The 9,031-nt window shown below is 39.8% G+C and overlaps 1 pseudogene; it reads right to left on the bottom strand.

Annotated features, from left to right (window-relative positions):
- Positions 1–8,564: 8,564 nt before the first annotated feature.
- On the bottom strand, positions 8,565–8,662 carry LOC149751323 (small nucleolar RNA R71; annotated as a pseudogene).
- Positions 8,663–9,031: the final 369 nt, after the last annotated feature.

The following is a 9,031-nucleotide window of genomic DNA, read 5'->3' as shown; positions in this document are numbered from 1 at the left end:
AGAAAGATTTTTTCACTATCGAACTTAAGTCGAATAAATCTAGACATATGACAGACAACGGGGTTTGACGAGTTATCCATGACCTCCGGTCTGTAGGAATCCACGATAGAAGAACTGTATCATACGATAACTGCACCTAGAGGTTCATCATTCTATTCTACTAGGTGGCCACTACATACTGCTAGGTGTCACTGGTGGATGGTGAGACTCACAGGGATCATATTGATGGTCGATAATCCTTGGTGAGTTGAGTTGAAATTGTTTCAACCCATTGAAAGGAGTTTTCAATGATATTGTGATAGAGATTGCAATATATCTCACTACCAGTCCAAATAGAACCTATGGGGTCATACACATTAAAGGTATTGACCGATCCGATGGTTGAATATGATTAAGAATCACAAATAATCAATTAGATTGATAAATGGATAACCCGCTAAGTGTTAGTGGTTGGAAGAAGGAACAATTGCAATCGGATTGCAATTTAATTTAATTAATTGGAGTTAATTAATTGGACTTGATCATGAGTCCTACTTGGAGTAGGATCCTTGGAGTCCTAATTGGATTAGGATTTCAAATTAAATTAGAGTCCTACTAGGAGTAGGATTTCTTAAGTCCTAATTATTTTAGGGCTGAAATTTGAACAAGTCCTGATTAGATTAGGATTTTCTTAAGTCCTAATTAATTTTAAATTTAATCTAATTAATTTTATGACTTCTAATTGGATTAGGATTGAAGAGTTCAATAGAGTCATGGTTCAATTAAATCCTAATTAGATTAGGATAAGGAGGAAATTGAAATAGGTTCATAAAATCCTATTTTGAATAGGATTGGACTTATGAAATGAACCCAAATTAAATCACCCTTTAATTTGATTAAATGGTGGATTTAATTGGACTTGAGGGAGGGTCCCACGCCCCTCCCCTTGGTGCTTGCGTGAGAAGAAAAGGAGGGGGCTACGCCCCTCCTTGCTTGCCATCTAAAAAATAGGAACTCATCTTTATCCCTTAATACTTCAAAAGGAGCATGGGATTTTGGCCACTATTGATGTTTTTCTCCTCATTCCAGCCGTGAGCACCCTCCTCCATCTTCCTCCTTTGAGCCACAATCAAGAGAAGAAAAAGAAAAGCCTAGGACGCCCTCTTCCTTCTTCATCTTGGTTCCAAAAGGAAGAAAAAGAAAAAGGCTGCGTAGAGGCTTCCAATCTTCTTCCTTGGTTCTTCCTTCTTCTTCTTCCTCTCAAGCCAATCAAAGGTTGATTAAAAGGAGAGGACTTTAGCCATCAATAGCCTTCTCTGTAAGGGAGCTAGCACCCCGGGGAGATCCAAAGGCTTCGATCGACTCATTACTTCGTGTGGATATCCGTAGAGGCCGGACGCGTGTGCGGCTTCCACTGAGCCTTATACAAATCCATGTAAATCAGATTTGCGGAGACCATCTACCCACACAAGGTGAAGATCTAATCTTCTTAATGATTTTAAAATGGTTTAAAATAATTTAATTATAATCTATCTGCAAGTGAAAGGTTTTAAAACACGTTCATGTGATGAACGGATCCCGCATATGTTTTTCCGCTGCAATCTGAAAATTATTTCGAAATTTTCATGGCATATGAGGGATCCTAACAGTGGTATTAGAGCCATGGTTATGTAGATTAAGATTAGAATTAAATTTTTTAAGGTATTTTAGATCTAAAATTTAAGGAATTATGCTTGCTGAAATTTATGGATGCAGAATTTTCAGCTTGCTGATTTTTCTGCATACTAATTTTTAGATGCTTAGATTAATGATTCTAATGCTTTGATAATGTGATTACAAATATTTAGAGTCAAATATAGCATGATCAGCAAGTCATGAGATGGAATAATTAATTAAATTACAGATCTGAAAATAATTTTTATGCATGAGATGCGTATGGTGATGATCATAGATGGACCCTTTGAATGTGCTGAAATGTTCTGCGATGTTTTGTGATGCATGTAATTTTAATTTTTCAGATGCCTGCGTACATCTTAAATTCATGTATTAGAGACCTGCGTGTCTCATGAAAAGGGTTGTATTTTATTCTTTATTTTTATTTAATTTTTAAAGCAATCTGGGATATAATCTGTGATATGTGTTGCACGTCGATGATCGATCGATATGTACATCAACAAGCTCAACATGCGCGGATCGAGATCAAGGGTTGATTGAAGATGGATCAAGGAGTTGAAATTGGACCTAAGGGATCAAGATCGAGTCAAGAGTTGAAGACGATCAAACCAATTGACGTGCATGTGCTTGTAAAATGACCCCATCCTGGATCCATGATCATCACCATCATATTTATTTTTGATAAATGCCTGGATGTTTAATGCTTATGTTTATGCGGGTAGATTTATATTTGCATGAGATGTGAATACGCGATCGAGTGAGACCTAAATCGAAACCTCCCTAATCAGTCAAGGGTGAACCAACATGAGTTAGTCATATTAGGTTAATTGATCTAATTGGTGTCTAGGCAAGCCTAAAAGGTGGTTACTTAATTAGGACCTTACTCTCTGAGTAAGGGGAGCCTTCCACCTGCTTACCTGGCCAATTATTCGATTACCTCTTATGAAGAACTCAAGTTGCAAACACTAAGACATGATTATGCAATATTAAGTCCATAGGTCTTCCACCGTAGTAGAGCTGCTAAGGTCTTTCCGGTGTTGATTTGTCTCGGCTGGACACAGTGGACAAGTTGCATTGGGGGGCTGGACCTTTCTATTAGACATGAGACGTTGTGGGGTAAAAGTGGGGTTGGGCACCAATAACTGTTAGGTGAGGACCCAATGACGACTTTATTCCTGTGGTTATACGGTGGGTCTGACTTAACTAAGTAATGGGGCCAATAACTGTTAGGTGATGTCTTCATGACTTAGAGACCAAGTACCACTGCAATTTGCTTGAGAAGTATTGTACAAGAGTTATACACTCATCCATTTATATGTCACCAATAACTGTTAGGTGAGGCAGCATGTAAATCGGTGAGACCGCAGTACCCACTAGAAATCCTAGTCGCGTAGGATTTTCGTTTCTCCATCAGAGGAGTATGAGGGATTCGAGAAAATAGTGGGAGCATATTTGTTTTAAAAGATCCTAAAACAAATAAAGTTCAAGTACAAAGTCTAACTAAAATCTTTACTCTCTACAGATCACCATGTCAGCTTCGAACCCTTTGATCCGTATTTTTGAAACCAACCGACTGACCGGAACCAATTATAAAGACTGGCTGAGAAACCTCAAAATTGTTCTGAGTTGCGAGAAATTAGGGTATGTGCTCGAGAGTGATATCCCCAGGTTACCAGCACGTCCTACTGATGATCAGCGTGAGACGCATCAAAAGTGGATAGATGACGACATTAGGGTCAAGTGCTACATCATGACATCCATGACTAATGAACTTCAATGCCAGCATGAGAATATGAAGACTGCTAGGGAAATACTGGCACACCTGCAAGAGTCGTATGGTGAGCAGAGCCGCACTGCACGCTTTGAAGTGTCTAAGAGACTCTTCAAGGCAAAGATGCGCGAGGGACAGTCTGTCCATGATCACTGTTTGACTATGATCAAGGACCTAGAGGAGCTTGAGAAGCTCGGTTGACCATGCATAAGGAACTGCAGATAGATCTGATCCTGCAATCCCTTCCTGATTCATTTGGGCAGTTTATAGTAAACTACCATATGAATAAGATTGAATGCACTAAGACCGAATTGTTGAATATGATGGTAACTGCTGAGGGAGCCTGAAAGGTTTAAGGGGCTCTGTTCTAGCTGCTGAGCTAACTTTTGGTTCCAAGAGAAAGTCTATTTGGAAGAAAAAGAAGCCTGCTAAGAAGCAGAAGAAAGACAAGAAGCCTAAGAAGGAAGTTCATAAGAAAAAGGCTGATGACAAAGGAAAATATTTCCACTGCAACATCAACGGCCATTGGAAAAGGAACTGCCCTTCATACCTCGAGAGCCTGAAGAACAAAAAGGCAGACACACCTTCTGAAGGTATGTTAGACTTGCTCGTAATTGAAACTAACCTTACGGTTTCTTCTACTTCTAGTTGGGTTATAGATTCTGATTCTAGTGCTCATTTGTGCACTACTATGCAGGGTCTAAAGGAAAGTAGAAGGCTGGCGGAAGGTGCAATAACCCTTCGAGTTGGCAACGGGGCAAGAGTTGCTGCTATAGCTGTGGGCACCTATCCTCTGCGATTACCGTCTGGATTAGTTTATTGCTTAGAGACTGTTATTATATCCCTGCTGCTAGCAGGAATTTGATTTCTGTTTCGTGTTTAGCATAGGATGGTCATGTTTTGATCTTTGACAAAAACTGCTGTTCTATTTATTTCAGAAATAAATTAGTTGCACGTGGTTTCATGATTGACAGTCTCTATCACTTGCATGTTGATGTGTCTGTGAATGTGTCTGAGCAAGTAGTGAGTGCCATAGGATCTAAAAGATCCAGAGATAAGTTAAACCAGAAGTATTTGTGGCACCTCAGGCTTGGCCATATTGGAGAAGACAGAATGAACAAAATGGAGAAAGATGGGCTTCTCGGCCCATTGACTTTCGAGTCATATCCAATTTGTGAGTCTTGTCTTCAAGGAAAAATGGATAGATTGCCCTTTGTAGGACATGGGGAGAGGACCACTGAAATACTTACCCTGGTACACACTGATGTGTGTGGCCCGTTTGATGTGTCAGCCAGGGATCGTTATTCGTACTTCATTATCTTTACCGATGACTATTCACGATATGGGTATGTATATCTTATGAGATACAAATCTGAGTATTTTGAAAAGTTCAAAAAATTCAGAAATGAAGTAGAAAAATAGACTGAAAAAATTCTTAAGGTTCTTCGATCAGATCGAGAAGGAGAATACCTTAGTGGGAAATTCCAGAACTATCTCAAGGAGAATGGCATAGTCTCACAATGGACGCCTCCGGGTACACCTCAACTCAACGGAGTATCAGAAAGGAGGAATAGGACTCTATTGGATATGTTCCGATCCATGATGAGCTTCACAGATCTGCCAATGTTTCTTTGGGGAGATGCCTTATTATCCGCGATTTATTTACTGAATAGAGTTCTCTCTAAATCCGTTCCTACCATACCGTATGAGATATGGCATGGTAAGAAGCTGAGTCTTGGTCATCTCAAGATTTGGGGATGTCCGGTGATGAGAGCACCAAAGTGCGATCTAAATACCCATTAACTTAGCCTAATGCTAGCAAAATAATGATAAATAATAGGTGTTAACATTTGAATGATTAAATATTTTATCCTTAGCACTTATTATAATTTTTATCATTATTTTATATAAATTCATCTTAAAAGAATGCATCTTCCTAACTGCAGAACAGAGCCCAGATTCAGCCATCCACAATGCATCCCGAGCATTTCCACGTCCGCATCCAGTGCGTCCGAATCTAATTCTGCAGCCAGTTTCCGAATTCATAGCATCCCGCGTTCCCCTCTTTCCTCATTTTAAAGGGGTCCACGTGTTCATCCAGCATCCACGTGCAGCCCAACATCCCGTGAGCATCTCCGCGTGTGATCAGCTCCCAGCCTCCTCTCCACGCGCGATCAGCTCCATCCAGCTCTGGGAATCCGCAATCAAATCTCCTTCCCCAGTTCCCGCGATGCAGCCGTCCACGCACCTCCCAGCGTCCGCATGCACCCCCCTTCCTTCCCGTCTTCTCCGCGTGCAACGATCCAGCTTCTTCGGAGTTCCAGCCACATCAGCTCCCAGCCTTCCGTCTTCCTCGCAGTCTCCATGTCCCAGCTCCATCTCAAGCTCATCCGTTCGCTACCCAACATCCCGACATCCTGCAGCCGTCCGCGTTCGAAGATCCCGCATCCCAGCAAAGTCCCAGCCGTCCGCGTTTCCAGATCTTTCTCCCCACCAGCGTATCATCCGAATCCCAGCGACCCGAGCTTGTGATCCAGCCATCCAGGGCGATTTTTCCGCATCCAAGGCACTGGGATCGTTCCGCGTTAACCTCTCCCGGATTCGCAATCATCCAAATCCCAGATCTCAGGCTTCTGCGTCCGAATCTCCCGCATCCACAGCTTCATTTCAGCCGACGGATCTCCACCGCGTGGGAGGAAGGAGGGCTGGAAGGAGCTTAATATATCTCTCGGCTGGGGGGAGGATCATGAGCGCTCATTCGGTGAAACAGAGCCTCAATCCCTCATGCGGAAGGAAAACAGAGGAGTCGGCCTCTAGCATTTTGAAAGAAAAAAAAAAGAGAAGGAAGAAACAGGGGATGCCCTGTTCTTCCGAAAAGAAAAGAAAAAAAGAGGGAGAGGCTAATATTTTAATGGAGGGCTGAATCCTTCGGTGAAGGGTGATGGGAGAACCCATGACTTGTTACTTTCTTGAAGTAAACTCTGAACTTTGGTTTTAATGGATTTACATCTTTTCATATGTTCTGATTCTCTCATATTTTTTTATTAGATAGATTCATCATGTTTTATATTTATTGATGCATGGATTGCTCTGATATTTGATTTGTCGTAGACATAACTGGCACGATGAATGCTTAGACATTGAGTTCATATATTCAAAAGATATATTTCATGATTGGAACTATTTTAATGATCCTTGATCGAGAATTACCGAGTTTATTTCTTGAACGCAATATTGTCAAGGGGGATTCCGGATCCCTAACCATTTTTATTTCATTAAACTTTGTTTATTAATCTATTATTCTCTGCTTTTAATTTCTGAAAATTAAAACATCATCTTAATCCACATATTTATTAAATTAATTAATCTAAAATTATACTAAATAATCTTATAAATATTTCGTTCCCTGAGAATTCGACCTCAGACTCCCGAGATTTTACTACTTGTACGATTCTCCTGCGCTTGGGAGAACAATTTTATTTTTGCATCAAGTTTTTGGCGCCGTTGCCGGGGAACGGCTGATTTATTAGCATAATTTTAGATTTAATTAGTACTTTAGTAGTTAGTCTTTTTCTTTCGAAAACAAAAAAAAAAAAAATTCTTTACTGCTGTTTTTTTATTCCCTGCATAGTCTGCATCAAACTCTGATATCAAAGTAATTAACCGTCTAATTGAACTCAAATTTGGTCGTCAGGTGCAGAACCTGTGTTTGTTTCATCTGAATGGTCTGATTGATATTTTGAAACTTTTAAGACTATTAGATTAATACGTAACCTTGCTGCTTTCTGTTTTGAATTTTCTGCATATAGTTGTTTTAGAATCAGAATTTTATTGTTATCATATCTCATTAACCCTTGTTGCTAATTGAAAATTTAAGGAAAAAAAACTTTAAGAAAAGAGAGGAAAAACCTAAAATTTCAAATTTCAAACTTCAACTCATAAAATTTAAAAAAAAATAAATAATTTGCTTGATCACCTATTCAATGAAATTTAATGTCATGTCATAAAACATTAAAAAAAAAATCTATTGATTGTTGCATATAGTATAAGGCATCAACATAAAATATTCTAAGGGCTGAACCCATTTAAAAAGATAAGGTCGGGATTTCATTACTCGTCCTTAGCCCAAAAATCACCCCATTGCATAAATATCCTAAGCTTAATTAAAATCAACTAGACGTTGGCCCCTAAGGACATTCGAGCTCAATAGGACGAAGACCACCGAAAGTTGCACCAATTTCGCTCTGTGGCTTAGTTGATGTCTAGGCAAGCTTTGTCCCTATAAGGGAGACAGTTCATCTGTTCGAGGCAAGTGGGTTTTAAGTGGGACCTTTGCGAACGCATCGTGACCCCTCCACTTACCTGGGAGCTTACTTGGTCAACTCGGTTCATTAGACCGGATTGGAGGCTTAGGTGCCCTCTTCAAACCAGTTAGGAGCTGTCTAGAAATTTAATTAAGAAAAACATTAGAAATTGAGGTGTAATGTTTAGTTGCATGTTTGATTGTGAATAGATTTTTGTTTTAGGGTGTAGTTTTAGGGTATCTTTAGTTGGTACTTATATTTATATTTATTTTTAAAAAAAATATAAAAAAATAATTAAATTTTGTATGCTAGGTTGGAATAGGGACGACACCGGTCGATTAAGTCGTACAACTTTAGATCATCCCTTAGGACACATCCTTGAAATTTCTTCGCAGTATCTCATGCCTTGTGAGATGGCAAATTTTCCTGATGATGTAGGAAGTCACCATGGTGATGAAGGTAGACCCCCAGTTATGACACTTCGACAATACTTACATCCCACTAGGACTAGTCAACCTTCATGCATGATTATTCCTGAAAATGTAGGACGCTTTGAAATCAAACCAGGAGTAATTCAATTGCTGCCAAAGTATCATGGAATGGAATCCGAGAACCCTTATCTTCACCTTAAGGATTTTGAGGAAATTAGCATCACATTTAGAGTGCCAAATGTATCGGAAGATGTCCTTAAATTGACCTTGTTTCCTTTTTCCTTAAAGGATAAAGCCAAAACATGGCTGAACTCCTTGAGACCTAGATCGCTAGGAACATGGCATGATATGCAAAGAGAATTCTTGAAAAAATTCTTTCCTGCACAAAGGACTAACTTTTTGAAAAGGCACATTAGTAACTTCCAACAAAAAGACCATGAAACATTTTATGAATGCTGGGAGAGATTTAAAGATTTGCTTCTCTCTTGTCCTCATCATGGGTTTGAAACATGGAAAACCATTAGTTTCTTTTACGAAGGGTTGTCTCCATAGTTGAAACAATTTATAGAGACTATGTGCAATGGTCTATTTCTGGAAAAGCAACCCGATGAGGCATGGGACTATTTAGACTCTCTCGCAGAGACTGCACAATTATGGAATACAGGGGATAGAGTGAATAAACCTTTGCCTAAGCCTACTAGCATTGGACACGGGGGCCTTTACAACCTTAGTACTCAGGATGATATTCAGGCTAAAATGGCAGCCCTCACTAGGAAGGTAGAGGAAATTGAACTTAGAAGGATTGAACCCGTCAAGACCGTAGAACATAACAGTGAGTGTTGTAGGATTTGCGAGATGCCTGGCCATCTCAT

The sequence above is a fragment of the Phoenix dactylifera genome, chromosome 14 (genome assembly GCF_051530095.1).
Source record: "Phoenix dactylifera cultivar Ajwa chromosome 14, Ajwa_hap1_PhDact_Kaust_v1.1, whole genome shotgun sequence".
NCBI classification, from domain to species: domain Eukaryota; kingdom Viridiplantae; phylum Streptophyta; class Magnoliopsida; order Arecales; family Arecaceae; genus Phoenix; species Phoenix dactylifera.
Note: the sequence above shows the minus strand (reverse complement) of the source record. Positions and strands in the feature narration are given on the sequence as shown.